Source organism: Periplaneta americana, chromosome 5, assembly GCF_040183065.1.
Source record: "Periplaneta americana isolate PAMFEO1 chromosome 5, P.americana_PAMFEO1_priV1, whole genome shotgun sequence".
Lineage (NCBI taxonomy): Eukaryota > Metazoa > Arthropoda > Insecta > Blattodea > Blattidae > Periplaneta > Periplaneta americana.
In genome coordinates, this window is record NC_091121.1 from 173684788 (window position 1) to 173701262 (window position 16475).

Sequence of the window (16475 nt, forward strand, 5' to 3'; positions counted from 1 at the left end):
AGAATGCTACGTACTTTACATGTAACATTAAAGCTGTAAATTGTGATAATCCAACACGACACTACAGATCTAAACCAATATAGTCGCCATACACCGATCCCAACGATAGCTCGGATCAGCTGTTTCCTTTTCCCGCTTTGCTACAGTATGGCCTCCTATATCACGATGGTGGTGACTTCATCTATAACGCCAAACCTTTCCACTTGTGGCAAAAACCAGTTTTGTAACATGACACGGAAACTTCTCTGGTTAACAATACCGCCAAAGAAAGACAGTCCGAACAGACGTTGACTATTCATTTCAGCCCATATCATGACAAGTGGCCAGTGGCGGTATGTGCCTAAAATGACAAGGGATTTACTACTTTTATATTACATAGTTTTTCAACGATTTAAACAATATCGCATTTATGAAATATTAAAAAAAATAGCTACTATAGTTCTTTAAAGTAGATAATTACCTTAAAATGAGCCTGATGATGAATTATCTTTGAAAGAACATAGCGATTTTTCCTTACGTTATCATTCTGTCTTTCAATATTCTGCCTGAAAGCTGAGCCAAACTGTTGCCTAATTTCTGTTCTTCCAAGGACTAGGCAAGCATTCTTATGAGCACTAGATTCCTCATGCTTCTTAATTTTGTATCAAATGGCTTAAATCTGACACACCAGTGCTTGTCCAACTCGTATCGTTATCTTTAGCAAATAGCAGGCACGGGAAACAAAATAATTTATTTCGGAATATGTATGATAAGAACTTTCTTGTGTTAAATTTTAACGTACATTGTTAACATGTTTCGACCTATTTTGGGTCATCTTCAGAACTGGTCGTTGTTGGTTTTGGCGCCTCTTGTTTCCTGTGAGGGTGCGTTCGTAGTGTAGAGTCAAAGAGTGTATGTGTTTTTAAATTGAGTTGTGTGTTGAGAATATCGTTGGGGTGTATTTTCGTGTGTCTGTATATTTCATATTGTTCTAGTGTGTTGAGTTTCTGGCTTTTTGGTTGGACGTGCAGTATTTCCATGTCTGTGTTGATGTCTCTGCAGGTGTGGTTGGCATTTGTGATGTGTTCTGCATATGTGGAGGTGTTTTGTAATTTTGTTATGGCTGTGATGTGTTCTTTGTAACGTGTTTGAAATGATCTGCCTGTCTGTTCTTTGTAGAAGATGTTGCAGGTGTTACAATCAGTTTGTATACTTGTATATTGAGTTTATTCCTTAGTGATACAGTGTTAAAAGTTGTGTAATCAAGACGTATAATTTATTTGTTGATTCTCAACCGCAAATCCAGCTGTTTCTTTCATATATTTTTACATTAAAATCCCTGTAAAATGTCTTACCTTGGATTTTTTGTACTTGCTTTAAATAGAGCTGATGTAACGACCTTCCGTGCTTCTTTATTTTACACTTATCTTCCAAGATTAAAACTGAAAAATTTGTTTGTGAAAGACATTGAACACTATTCATTTTCTTTGGTAACGAACACTGGTCACACTCACAGTTGAATATATTAAGATTATAACAGCAAGAACGACCTTTCTTACGTTTCCGCCATAGCGTGTCGGCTGTCTCACTATTACGTCACTGAACAGCTGCGCTCAATGCAATGCGCAGTGTGCTTGTTTTTTTACCAGGCATGTTTCCCCTGCAGCATTCCCCCCTTACCATTCGCCCCGCACGCAAGTCCAGAAGCTGGCTTGTCGAGGTTCAGAGGAGAAATTGAACCTCGTAAGCATGTATTCGCGGTGGTGTAGTCGGGCCAGGGCGCGTTAGAGGTTGGGGAGGACGTATTTTTTTTTGGGGGGGGGCCATGGCCGCACCATTATCTAAATGCGAGGCTGGTCTCTTGCTTTCTTTTCGTAAGTTCTCTAATGCATGTTAGATATGCTTTATTTTTAAGTTGGTTATTTTACGACGCTGTATCAACTACTAGGTTATTTAGCGTCGATGAGATTGGTGATAGCGAGATGAGGCCGAGGATTCGCCATAAACTACCTTGCATTCACATTACGGTTGGGGAAAACCTCGGAAAAAAACCCAACCACGTAATCAGCCCAAGCGGGGATCGAATAGATATGCTTTACATGGCTGTCAGTTTTCCAACATTCAAATTTGCAATACAGCACCCAAGACGACCGTCTCATCCACAGAAATCCACAAGTATCCTTTACTTAAATCTTCCTGAATCCTGCACATGGTATCTTCAAAAGAAAACTCAACAAAATTCTTTCGGTGGGAAGTAGTTGCTGGCAGTTCTTCTCCAAGAAAGCCTTGAAGTTTTGATTTTCCAAAGCTTTAAAAGAAATGTTTTCCGACACAGATACTCCAATGTCAATTGGAAGATTTTTATTTAATTTATTTTATTCGGTTATTTTACGACGCTGTATCAACATCTAGGTTATTTAGCGTATGAATGAAATGAAGGTGATAATGCCGGTGAAATGAGTCCGGGGTCCAGCACCGAAAGTTACCCAGCATTTGCTCGTACTGGGTTGAGGGAAAACCCCGGAAAAAACCTCAACCAGGTGACTTGCCCCAACCGGGATTCGAACCCGGGCCACCTGGTTTCGCGGGCAGATACGCTGACCGTTACTCCATAGGTGTGGACCAATTGCAAGAAAAGAGCAATTTCTTGTAAGTGCAATGTAAGGACCCATTGTTATTTTTCTCAGTTATTTTAACGTCTTTCTCATTGATAGCACCAATGAAATTAGGGAATTGTATTACATTATACAACCCGCACACCACTATTGCAAAGAGGGTGGTGTGGGTATCTCCTCAGGTGTTATGTTTTATTAAACGATGCTCGCAACTGCAGAGGTTATATCAGTGTCGCCGGATGTGACGGAATTTTGTCCCGCAGGAGTTCTTTTACATGCCAGTAAATCTACTGACATGAGCCTGTCGCATTTAAGCACACTTAAATGCCATCGACCTGGCCCGGGATCGAACCCGCAACCTTGGGCATAGAAGGCCAGCGCTATACAAACTCGCCAACTAGGTCTCCTCAGGTGTTGCGGTGAATGACAGTGCATGGGTAAGAAAAGGTAGGCCTATGATGCCATGCCAAAATCTGTTTTGTATAACTGGTTAATCAACTATCCATTCTATAGTATTAGTTGTAAATGTAGCTATCCTAAATTTATAAGCTGCATTGCTGCCCGGAGATTGAAACTTTAGCACACGTCTTGGGATTCTGTGAACAGGGATTGCTCTTGACGAACTCTAGACATCATCGTGTGAGATCCAAAATTCCTGCCGCATTAAGAAATAAGGACTGGATAGTAGAAGTAGAAATTTCCTGTCTAGCTGAAAATGGGTCAACGAGACGAGTAGATATTTTAGCGTACAATGCTGACACTAAACAGGGCATCATTGTGGACCCCACGATACGTTTTGAAGTAGGATGTCATCAGTCAGCCAAGGTCCACCTTGAGAAGAAGTCGATCTATGAGCCTACAGTCAACTATTTCAAGCTGAAATATGCCTTCATTTACGTTGAGGTATTCGGCTTGCTCATAGGTGCTCGAGGGACTATACCAGCTTTTTTCGAAGAATTTCGATGGCAGTTTGCTCTGCCAACATCTCTGAGGGATGACATTGTGATAATTTTGTTAAAAAAATCCTGCCAAATCCTGATTAATCACATGGTGCCACATTAATAGCAATTGTAATTTTTCGCAACCTTTCCTTTGTTTCCCTTCTTTAAAATTTAATATCTATGTATACATATGTATAATAATTTGGTGATCTGCATTATAGAATTTACGTACTATATTTATTCAGTCAATTTCATATCGTTCAGTCATGATAATTATATTTCTTACAACAATCTTTTAACAATTTCTTTGACAGTCACTTCTCCTAGAAGGTTTTCATAGTGTAGAGAAGCAAACTGTTGGTAATTGCCAGATGTCTGTAAATTAAAGTAAGAATATCTAAGAACATTTTAAATAACTAATTACAATACAAGATGTTCTGCTAAATGAATAAAGTGATGGAAGCAATTTCATAATGATTAGTTTACTATTCTGAGTACAAAAATACATAATTGATGGAAAAGTCTAAAAGATACTATTAGATGAGAACTACAATTACAGAAATAAACAGAATCAAGCCAGTCTTGTAAGAAGAGGAAGTGCAATAGATCTTTGAGGTCGCAGTGCTAAGGCTGTCTTAGCCTCCCTCCCCCATTTAAATTCAATTCAATTATCTTTTCAAGCAACCTATCGCCGTACCCCTCTTTCTATTTACTGATAGAAGAGATTGGTTAGTTACTGTAGATTGTGGTCCTACAAAGCAGAATTTTGCCTATTTCATGACAGCCACTAGACCACAGAGAATGACTAAGAGACTGTCTACATACTTAGCTATATATAGATGCCATTTGTGTTGTTTTGTGAGCAAACAATTAAAAGAAGGAAAAAAAGTTCAAATAAAAGTTGTTTCTTTTTAAAAGTAGTTTCCAATGGTACCGTCAATGATCTATGTTCTCATTTGAAATTTCGAAGTTGACCACAGGTACCCCTACTTCCAGTTGTTACGGGAAATAGTACTACTACCAATCGATTCTTTACATAGGTTTTGGTAATCAAATTTTTTTATGAACAACCAGTATCACATAGTTTTGGAGAAAAAAGGCTGATACGTGTGGCCTCAAATACCCGGTATACAAATTTCATATGAGGCGTTTAGTTGCAAAATAAGATACATCACTAAAACATAATTTTTCAGTATGAAGGAAAAACGTGCAACCAATACTATTCTTTCATCGTACAAATCCATGTGATGTATCTGGCTTTGGAGCATAATAGTGCTATAGCAGATGTAGAATCATATGAAGATATGAAATATAACATTAACTCGTTTTCGAAAAAAAGTGATGATCTGATTTTGCAACTACACGCCTCATATTTAGAAAGAATCCAGTATAGGGCAGCTAAATTTGTTAAAGGTAAAAGAGAAGATGGGAACGATACGATAAAAGAACTTAAATGGGAAACTTTGGAAAACAGACGTAGGAAAACTAGAATAACATCATTGTATAGAGCACATCTAGGTCAGAAAGCATGGGTAGACATAACGGCTCGGTTAGAAAAGCCAACGTACTATGGTAGGAACGATCATGATTTTAAAATCAAATGTAGGAAACAGAAAACGGATGTAGGTAAATTCTCATTTTTAAATAGAACTATAAATGATTGGAATGACCTACCTGCAGCGGTCTTTGAGGGCTGTCCTTCCTTAAGGAGATTCAAGAGTAACTTAAAAAGTTGTGTATAAAGTGAAAATTAAAATTAAGGTGACATTCAACATTTAAATTTTTTAAGGTGGCATGTATTTATCTAGCCTGACGACTTTACTTCCTTGGTTTGAATTGTAAATTATTTAAAAATAGCGTGTAAGAGGGCCTTAGACTAGAAATGTTTAGTTTAAATGTAGTTCTGTTTATAAGTATGCATAAGAATGCAATTATTAGACTTATTTGAACTGTTGTATCAGTGAAGCGAGGTGAGTCAGTGAAGTTATGGTTTTACAGTGCAGTGAACAGTTCCGATCAGTGATAATTTATAGCGTCAATGAAATGTGTTCTATAGTGTCAGTGAAATGTGTTACAGAGTGTCAGTGAAATGTGTGCTGAAGTGTCAGTGAAATGCGTCATAGTGCCACTACAGGGAATGAGATGAGAGTAAAGTGAAAGACTATTGAAAATTATGTAGGACCTATACATAATTATGTAGGTTGTGTTGTAAAATTAGGTGTTTTATTTTATGTTTTATTATTATTGTGTTAAATTGTATTGTGTATTCTTATTGTATTGTGTATAAAATTGTATATGTGTTGTAAATTTTATTATGTATTGTAAATTTTATTGTGTATTGCTTATCATTTTAACTGTGTATTGTTAATATTGTATATACCACTGCCACAGGGTGCTTGCCCACTTGCAGTGTAAATAAATACATACATACATACATATACCAGCAACCAATTCTCATACAAGCTGCATATGTACATAAGTTCGTAAATCAAAATTTTGAAATCTTATATGACAAAAGAGTGGAAATAGAGATATGTCCAATAATGTAGGCCTATACAAAATCTCCATTTTAACATAAATCGTATATGAGACATTTGTCATTTGTTAATTTGTAATAAATAGCCTTTCCTATACGTATGACAGTTTTATCTTGCTGTCTCATTTCTTGTCCTCCAATTTCGGGTATTTTTCACATGAATATCATAAATGATGTTAATGAGAAGAACAGCAGGCTACACACGACTAAACCAACAGAAAAATGTAGACATTCATCAAGAGCTCAAAATCTCTTTAATTATGGACCATATATCTGCATACAGGACTAACTGGCAGCAACATCTTCAACACATACGCATCCTTCCTCAGATTCTTAATTACCATCCCAGAGGAAAAAGATCTTTAGGAAGACCATTAAAAAGATGGCATGAGACAGTAACAGACCACCAGGCCTAATACGTACATGGAAGGATGATGATGATGATGATGATATCATAAAATGTTATGTATGTCATTCATAATTTAATACTGAAGGAGAAGGGATAAATAGAGTACAAATATCAGTTTAAAAATCATTATTATTTTTTTAACTTAAGAGAAATCAATGGTCTTTACATCAGAACCCAGTGTACATTTTCTTGTCACAAGTTTGTTCCCAGCACCTTGACCAATAATACTGTACGATTACAAACACAGACAACACCCAGAACATCCTTTGAAGGCACTTTACTGTACACCACTCTTCCCGCTAATCAAGGGTACCAAAATTATGCTGTAACACTTCTCATCACCAGAATAAAGATTTCTACTCATTAGGTATTACCAATAATTAAATGCAGAAGCGATGCATTTCAGTATTTTCAAATTCGTTTTATTTCACAAAAGTACTTCTAGATGTGATGAATCAGAATTATGTAATATTAAAAATCAAAGAACTAAATATAATCGTTACGAAATTAATAATTAAACGGAAAATAAGATTTCAAGTTTTCACATTATGGCCACATTAAAGGAAAACTTTGAGGTGTTACACCATTACCAAAGAGAATATTAAATCCAACATTATTGTAGTAAGCAAATTCTCGAAACAGGTAATGTATTGTCTATCAGGGGCGATTTCTCAGGGCATGCTATGCTTGCTGTGCAAGCCAATATTTTTGTAGAATGTGTATTTCTCAAAATGGGATTACGTACATTAAAATTTATTTTGATTTTTGGAATACTGTACAGGCGTAATACCATCCGCAGGTTGCACACCGCAAGTATCGCAACGCTTGCTCGTTTCTCGGAGCTACAGGAAAGACGTAGAAACAACGAGAATATGATGCGCGCGCAAGTGCCTTCCTCCTTGGTCCGTCCTAGGCGCACTTCTGTTATGTGTTGTTTGAAGCTCTGGTCCGAGAGCTACACCAACGACTATTTAACGTTACACAGACCAGTATTGGCAGCGGGAATGTGCTGTGCAATGTAATTGTATGAGCGGAATGCACGTGTTACCTGCTGCATGTATTATTAATTCTTAAACATTAATTTGAAGTACTGCAATGAGTTCGGAATTGTGTGTTATTGAAACCATATTATCAAACCCATTTTCCCGAAGGACTATTCAAGAGAAGACAGACATTATAGAGAATATGTGTGCTCGTTCAATGCAGCTCAATACAACAATGTGCATTGGTTGGTAGGGTCGAAAAAACTAAATAAACTGTTTTATTGGCCATGTTTGTTATATCATATCGAACTTCTACATCTGATAAGAGAATATGATCCATGACTCATAATGATTTCATAATTATAAAATAAATTATTTAAGTGGGTCTGATTATTTTTATTAATTATGAATTATTATATCCTCCCATCTTCCTCTATGAATAAAAGAGAAAGCTAACTTTCGTGACTAGCATTCTCCCCTGTTGTCTATTGATAATTATTTCGGAGATTGAAAGGAGAGGATTGGGAAGATCACAATTGAAGTCTTAATCGGACCTAAATGTGAAATAGAACTTGATGAAAATTGAGTGTTTTAAGAAAGCTCACTTCATAAGAAAATGGGAATAGCAAGCAATTCTGTAGCATAAAGGGAACTATAAAATAATGCAAGCAATTCTGTAGCATAAAGGGAACTATAAAATAATGTATTATATAGCCGTAATTGAGTGTAATAGCTAATTGGAAACTGTGGCCATATGTAATATGAACTAGGAAAACAACAGGTGAAAATTATATGTTGTTTAGGTACTTCTATTGTGTAAAACTAGAGTAACAAAACTAAACTTCGAAAGGAAAACAGGAACAAAAGAGTATCGGTATGTAATAAGTTTGAAGAACAACTTTAACAAGAAAATTATATGATGGATTGAGGACAATACTAGAAGCTAGATTAGCTGATGTAGAAATTTATTAGTGTCAGTGCAAACAAAACACAAAAAAGTACGCAAAAATATTTTTTTTCTTTTCTTTTTTTTCCCCACATAAATGATGCAATATGATGATGATCCATTAGCTAACTATTCATGATCTAACTTGTACTGTCTTGTAATTATACTATTTGAAGGGTACACGAGAAAAACGATCAAGGTCCATCAACATTCGAAATTGAGTTAATAATGCTATCTTATAGTGGAAAGGAAGTACTATCATGTGGTCTAGCTAGTAATAAGAAATCATCGTTCTTGACATTCCAATACGTCAATTTCTATTACATACACACATAACAAAGTATTAAGTGCTTAAACTTTAAAATTCGTTTTTCTCGAAACTTTCTAAAATGGACCTCGATCGTTATTCCCGTGTACCCTTCATTTGTGCACAAAGAAAATTATGACTGGAAGACATCTCTATATCAATTCGTCCTCATCCTTAAGAAATACAAAAAAAAGAAAAGTGTTCTAATTATAAGAAAAGTGTTCTAATTATAGAAAAATTCAATTATTAGTAACACTATTAACAGTAATTTATGCAGCAATTTTTAAGAAAAACTAAAAATATTAATAGAAGATAAGATACAAGAGGAACAGCGTGTTCCAAAAAGAAAGATCATCTATACAGATCATATTCATTGCCAAATAATTTCTGAAAAAGATACGATCATTTAATCTACCTCTGTTATTCCTAGAATATGTAAAGGGATTTGATAGAGTTAGTAAAAGACATAACTTACGAATCATTCTGAAATATCATAAAATTCCAGACAGCCTGGTTAATACAGCACAATTAAGTCTCATGTTTTAAAGCCAATCAAAAACTCTTTTAAATCATAGATGTCTTAAATAATGGAAGATGTCGGTGCCTCAAGTATACAGAAATAGAAGTAAATCAGGACACTATATTCACATACCGTAAAGTGGGGTGACTTTGAATGCCGAGGTGACTTTGAACAGTAATTTTGCGCCTTTCTAAATTAAATGCTGTACCCTATTGTGAAAGAACTGAACTAGTTTATTGACAACTTAAGCAGTTTTATCGCAATTGGGTACAGCATTTAATTTAGAAAGGTCCAAAATTACTGTTCAAAGTCACCTCGGCGTTCAAAGTCACCCCTCTTTACGGTATCAGATGTTGCTGAAGGAAAGGAATTAACATGACTTTGCTGTGGATGTTGAACTCTATGGCAGAACAAACACTTCGCAAATTAGATACATGCATTTGCTAATTGGCATAGTATGAAGAGAACGTGTTCAAAATGAAAATATGAGAAGCTGCTTGAAAGTACAAGAAATGTTTATTGAAGCCCTTAATTACCAGCAAAAATAGGAACATCATACCATAAGGATGCCAGAATACCATTACCATGGACACTAATTTAGAACAAATCTGATGGATAGAAAAATATAAAATGCAAGGTCAAGGAAAACCAATATTTCGGAATACTAGTAATGTATTAATCCTATTTTCTGGGTGCCGAATAATCTCCTTCCATCACATATGCTTGTAGCTGGGCTTGAAACTACTTAGAACCTATTTGCTTGGTTGAATACGTCACATTGAACTATTTTGTCATTTTCGGAACCGGTAATTATTTTTTCTAAAATGTTGCACAAAATATCCTCAATGAAAGAGTGAAACACCTTTTGAGATCGAAATTAAATATGAAAGAGCTGAATAAAGAAGAAGTCTGAAGACAACAGTCAAGATCAAGAAGGTATATGAAACATTTTATGTTCATATCTCGTTTCTTGATCTATATATCTTTCCACTGAAATGTGTTATCTTGTTTAGTAAACTCAAATCATACACACAAATTTTAATTTCATTTTATAATCCCTAATAAAACAGCCCTACTTTATTTACCGGTATAAATTGAAAAATGATTCTAAGTAATTACTTTTTTACAATTATGTCAATTGTTTTAGATATAAAAAAATAAAATGTACATTCAGTTTTAAGATACAGGCCTATTGTACACGATATTAAATAAATACCTCAAATAACTAAACCAGAGGGAAAGGAACTGGCCACTCTACACCATTATCTCCTGGCCTAGTTGCCTCATAAGTGGTTATCTTGTTTAGTAAACTCAAATCATACACACAAATTTTAATTTCATTTTATAATCCCTAATAAAACAGTAATAGTACATTATGCAACGAGCCTATAATGGTAGTAATTAAGACGCAAGTATGATTGTTTATGAAACGAGTGCAAGCGTCATAATTTTCATACGAGCGTCTTAATTACCATTATAGGCAAGTTTCATACGACTTTTTATGCTCGACCATATTTCTAACTTGAAAGTATTCAAAATTATGGTTATGTGCGAACTGACCTGAATTGTGAGATGTGCGCAGACGCGAAAGTATTGATTTTTTCCGAGGCCGAATTTCATTGACCTTGGCACAGAATAAGATGAACATTACTCTGGTATAACCTGAAAATTGATTTAGAATTGAAAAACGAGATGACAAATTGAATTTATTTGAATATTATTTACAATTAACTCTAATTTATTATTATAGTAACAGAACATAACCTTCTGCGACAGTATTGGATTTCCAGCCTCCGTGACTTTTCGCTAATTCTCTTTCGATTGCATATCCGAGAATAATCGATACTTGCGGTTTTATAACGGTACTTGTCATTGGCTGAATACCTGTAAGCTGACTTGTCATTGGCTGAACACCTGTAAGCTGACTTGTCATTGGCTGAGCACCTGTAAGCTGACTTGTCATTGGCTGAACACCTGTACTTTAATGAGTAGGTGTACTTTAATGACGTGCATTAAAGGACTGCTACCAGGTGTATAATTACTACATTTCGGCATGGTCGAGCATAAACATATATATAAAATAGCCCTACTTCATTTACCGGTATAAATTGAAAAATGATTCTAAGTAATTACTTTTTTACAATTATGTCGATTGTTTTAGATATAAAAAAAATAAAATGTACATTCAGTTTTAAGATACAGGCCTATTGTACATGATATTAAATAAATACCGGTACCTCAAATAACTAAACCAGAGGGAAAGGAACTGGCCACTCTACCCCATTATCTCCTGGCCTAGTTGCCTCATAAGTTGTGTCTTATTGGTATCACTTGTGAGATTCAGACCTGTCTTCGGACAGTTGACTAAACAACAACAATAACTAAACCCACTGAATTAATACAATACGAAACTCAGATATACAAATGACTTCGATTACTTTTTGTATACGTACCCATGACAGCAGGATTCATGGCATAAACTTCCCAGTACACAATAAATTGGATAAGAATTAGATACTAAAAGCCCAGTTACAAAAGAAAATTACTGAATTATAACTGAGAGTAAAGAAAGTTCTGCAACACACTAAAATAACATTTCTTTTCAATAATATTGAACAAATTCAAGACCATTTAAAGAATTTTTAAAATATACAGTGTACGTAATTTTACTGTTTGAATATCATTTCAACTTAAATTTAAATGTCGCTATTTTATACTGAACTTTTCACACGTTACTGTACATTGTTTCTTTTTGTGACAATAAAACTATGTTCTGCAATACACTAATACACTGTACATTTCGTTTCTGTACATTATTTCTTTCCTGTGAGGTGATGTATGACCTTACAATTGCAAACTTCACTGCAACGAGCTTTACCAGTACAGCATAAATTCAAAATACACACTTTAACAACATTAATGTTGTATGAATTATTAGTTAGGACTTACATATGTTGGAGTTTCTTTCTGGTCCTTTAAATTTCTGGTATTTTGCTAATAAATTACATGGCCAGAAAGAAGGATAATAATTTCAGGATTCTTATGTACAATTTTAGTATCATATTGCAAATATGTTCTCATTTAGATATGAACAAATTAAAACATACATACATATGAGTCTCAAGTATTTCATACAACTCTGACCCTGCCATGGACACCAAAATTCTGTCTTCAAGTATACGGAAATAGCCTATATTGTATAAAAATAATATCTGTAAGACTGTGAAATTAAAAGCTTAAAAATCTATAAAAGTAACGAAAAATTTTAGTATCCATGGGAGTCAGATACAATATTCTTGACAGTATTTCTTCATATTTCACAGACTATTTATATACTTTACAATAATGTACAACTATTTAAGTATTTAATTGAAGAATTATAATGAGAATTTCAATCTCATTATTTTTTCTCAATTTTCGATACATTTACACCATTTTCTTCATGTGAAAGGATGTGAAACATACAGGTATCTCAATCTGAGACCTATTCGTAAACTTAAACAAATTTAGTATATTAACTACTGTAATAATTTATTCAAGAGAAATATACAAGTTTAATATATTTAAAATTATATATTATAAAACCAGTTCCTCCTAATTTAAGAGTCATAAATAATGCAGAACTGTAAAGAAAGTTTCTCTAAACAACTTCATTCTCACCTACCAAAAGCCCTTTCTGCTCTTACTAAGAAGGATGTGGCAATCAAACTAGATATATAACTGTTCAATCAAGTGTACAGGAAATGCTAGACATTAAAGCTAGTCCAGGCAATATCCTCAACTCTCCGCTTACTCCCTTTTGGCCAGCAACCACAGAGAGGAAGTAGTCTCTGAAATCACTGGCAGGAGACTGTAGTAGGCCAGCAGGTCTAAAACGTGCAATGATGACAGAATATCGGATTTATATGCACCAAAAATAATGTTTTTACTCATTATAATTTGTAAATACAGTAGACCCCGATTATCCATCATCCTATTAAGTACGGTAATGGGCAGATTATTCGACCATCTTTCTCGCGCTTTTTTTTTTTTTTTTGCTGCAGAACAAAAATGAAGTAAAGTACATTATTAGTACAGTATACATTTAAATTGATTAAATGGTGATCTTACTCGTGTTAATTATGTAAGCATATGTGGCTTACAGCTGTTTCGATGTTACTTGACACCATCCTCAGAGCCTACTAGATCTCGGCACTATCTCAACTTCGCTGCCTGTTGTGTGGGTGCGTTCGTGTGATGAAGAGTTGTGTCAAATAGTGTGTGTTCTGAAATTGATCTGTGTGTTGAGAATTTGATTAGGGTGTGTTTTAGTGTATCTGTATATTTCATATTGTTCTAGTGTGTTGAGTTTTTGGTTTTTGGGTTGTATGTGTAGGATTTCCATGTCTGTATTTATGTTATTGTATGTGTGGTTAGCATTAGTCATGTGTTCGGCATATGTAGATGTATTGTGTCCCCTGGTTATTGCTTTAATGTGTTCTTTGTATCGAGTTTGGAATGATCTGCCTGTCTATCCAATGTAGAAACTGTCGCAACTATTGCATGTGAGTTTGTATACGCCTGTGTGGTTGTATTTATTTGTTTGTGTTGTTTGTGTGTTGAGATGTCTTTGTAGTGTGTTTTCTGTTGTGTATGTTATGTTGTATTTCTGTTTTCTGAATGAAGACATCTAACATAGCATCTTGGCCCTTAAAAATCCGTTGTAGATAACTGTTAAACACACAAGACCACAGAGTAAATTACGGAACTGCAAGTTACTTTATTAAAATTTTTTATGGCACAGGTTATCCGATTTTCTCTATTAACCATTCAGTCCATCCCCTTCTTGGTGAAATGAGGATCGAGCGGCTTTATCACAGAAAAAAGAGGTACTACTGTAGGCATTCTATTCTTAATCGACATTTCGTTCTGGTACTATTAACAGCCTTTCCCACAACTCAGCACACGATTTACAAGATGCATTCTCCAGTTCTTGTGATTCAGTTCTCTCTATTTTTAGGCTAAGTTTTGTGAATTAAGCTTATAAATTGGATGCACTTATGCAATATGGAACCAACCACCATTTTATGAATATCTGGATTTCTATTGCAAAATGTGTCTTAATGTCTATAGTTTCTTATACAAAATAGAACCAACTCCTATCTGTAACGTGCTGCCCTATAGAGAAATCTGAACCAACCACCAAAAACAGAATCCATAGTGCAGTGTTTTGCAATTTAGAACCAACTCCAAGCTGTCAGTTCCCATGTTTGTTTTGTGTAAAAATGGGAGTTTGAATACAATTTTTTGCTAATAGGAGTGATATATTATATTATATTATATTATATTATATTATATTATATTATATTATATTATATTATATTATATTATATTATATTATAGCAACAAGAGTAATGTTAATGTATCAAAGAAAGTTGTAGAACCGAAGATGTTTTAGGTATCAAATATGTAACTGCAGAAGAAAATCCAATGAAGTTTTATTTTAGTAGGTTATTTTACGACGCTTTATTAACAGCTTAGGTTATTTAGTGTCTGAATGAGATGAAGGTGATTATGCCGGTGAAATGAGCCCAGGATGCAACACCGAAAGTTATCCAGCGTTTGCTCATATTGGGTTGAGGGAAAACCCAGGAAAAACCTCAACCAGGTAACTTGCCCTGATCGGGAATCGAACCTGGGTCACCTGGTTTCGCGGCCAGACGCGCTAGCCGTTACTCCACAGGTGTGGACAGGATGATGTTGATGGAATCAATGGTCCCCTTGACTTCACCTTGGAATGATAAGTCAATGTATGAACAATTGCTAATGCATATATATTTTTTAAATTTTATTTGTAATTCCACAATTAGTGTCTCGGATGTTTAGTTTTCCAATAATAAAGTGTTAAACATGGATTTGAACAAGAATGTTGCCTCATCTCTCTCTCTCATTTGAATCACACAAATAGGAACCAAGTGCCAATATCCATTTTTGCAATAAGCAATATGGAACCAACTCCAATGTTGCCCTTCTACTCTGTGTGAGTCAAATACTGATGCGAGCTGCACCATTGATCTGAAAGAGCATTTCAGAATATTAATAATGCAATCATTACTTTCGTAATAGTATTGCTGTAGAATTTTATTTGTAACGATTTGCTAAAACAGCTGTAGCTCAAAAGCTGTATTTTGGACTTGGTTCCATATTGCATAAGTGCATCCAATTCTCTGACCAGACACCATATCCACTCTAGTACACTAAGTACCATCCGTAACTTCTAGTGCATATAAATCTGGGCTCTGATTGTGGAATTCCGTACATGAGCATTAAATCTGTGTAATGATTACATTGTTTAAGTACATAAGTATATTCAAGAGAAGAATGTACAAGATGTGTTGAAGAAAGCAAGAGAACTAAGTAAGGAGCAGCAACATAAAACTATTGTTTCAAACACTGTTTGTTGAATTACTTTAAATACAAATTTTGAGACAGTACAGAAATTTAGAATAGCACCAAAACAAATGCTTTGCGCACAGTGTCCTACAGAACAGACACGTGTATCATTAGTCTCTGGTGTCATTTAATTTATTTACAGGCTTAAAATGTGTCAAGTGTAATGTGGTTATCTGTTTCAGTTGCACACAACCCCTAATAATTACGCCAGATAACCTCAAAGACGAAAACCATTATGTACAACACTCAAAGTTGTAACTTTTTAGCTAAAAATCTACAAATAGTATACATCTCTTGAAAACAAGCCCGTGCAAGACTAAATCTGGCAAGTACAGTTTTTAAGTTGGCTTCTATTCCTCGATAGAGCTATACAATACAGCTTCTACCAAAAGTTTAAGGACACCTCTTCAAAAGAGATGTTTCACACCTGACTTTATACTTATGTGAAACCCAATCTCTCTATCTTTCAAACTGTGGATTATATAACAATTTTTCTGTTATGAAAACTTATTAACAAATCACATTTTTGTAGGAAAAAATTAATTAATTATATATTATAATATAGGAGGTCCTGCCTGAAGACATTTGCAAAGTCACATTCCCCACTCTCTCTTCTCATACAGCATGAAAATTACCTAACCTTAAATAAACTGAAGCCTAATGATTAATTGTGACAACTCTCATATTTTCTACTTTCCTTCATGCTTTGTCATAAAACAATGTGGTCACAAAATATTGTTCTGAAGACATCTGCTCGCAAAGCAGGGAATATGTTAGAACAAGTAACAGCTGGTCAGTAATTTGCTT

General features: G+C 34.7%; 1 long non-coding RNA gene across 1 annotated transcript; it reads right to left on the reverse strand.

The window, feature by feature from the left end:
* Positions 1-6591: 6591 nt before the first annotated feature.
* Positions 6592-14485, reverse strand: LOC138700284 (uncharacterized). Its single transcript, XR_011332321.1, has 2 exons — positions 11181-14485; positions 6592-11120 (listed from the first exon to the last, which is right to left on the reverse strand). It is a non-coding gene; the product is annotated as an uncharacterized lncRNA (long non-coding RNA).
* Between the last annotated feature and the right edge of the window lie 1990 nt (positions 14486-16475).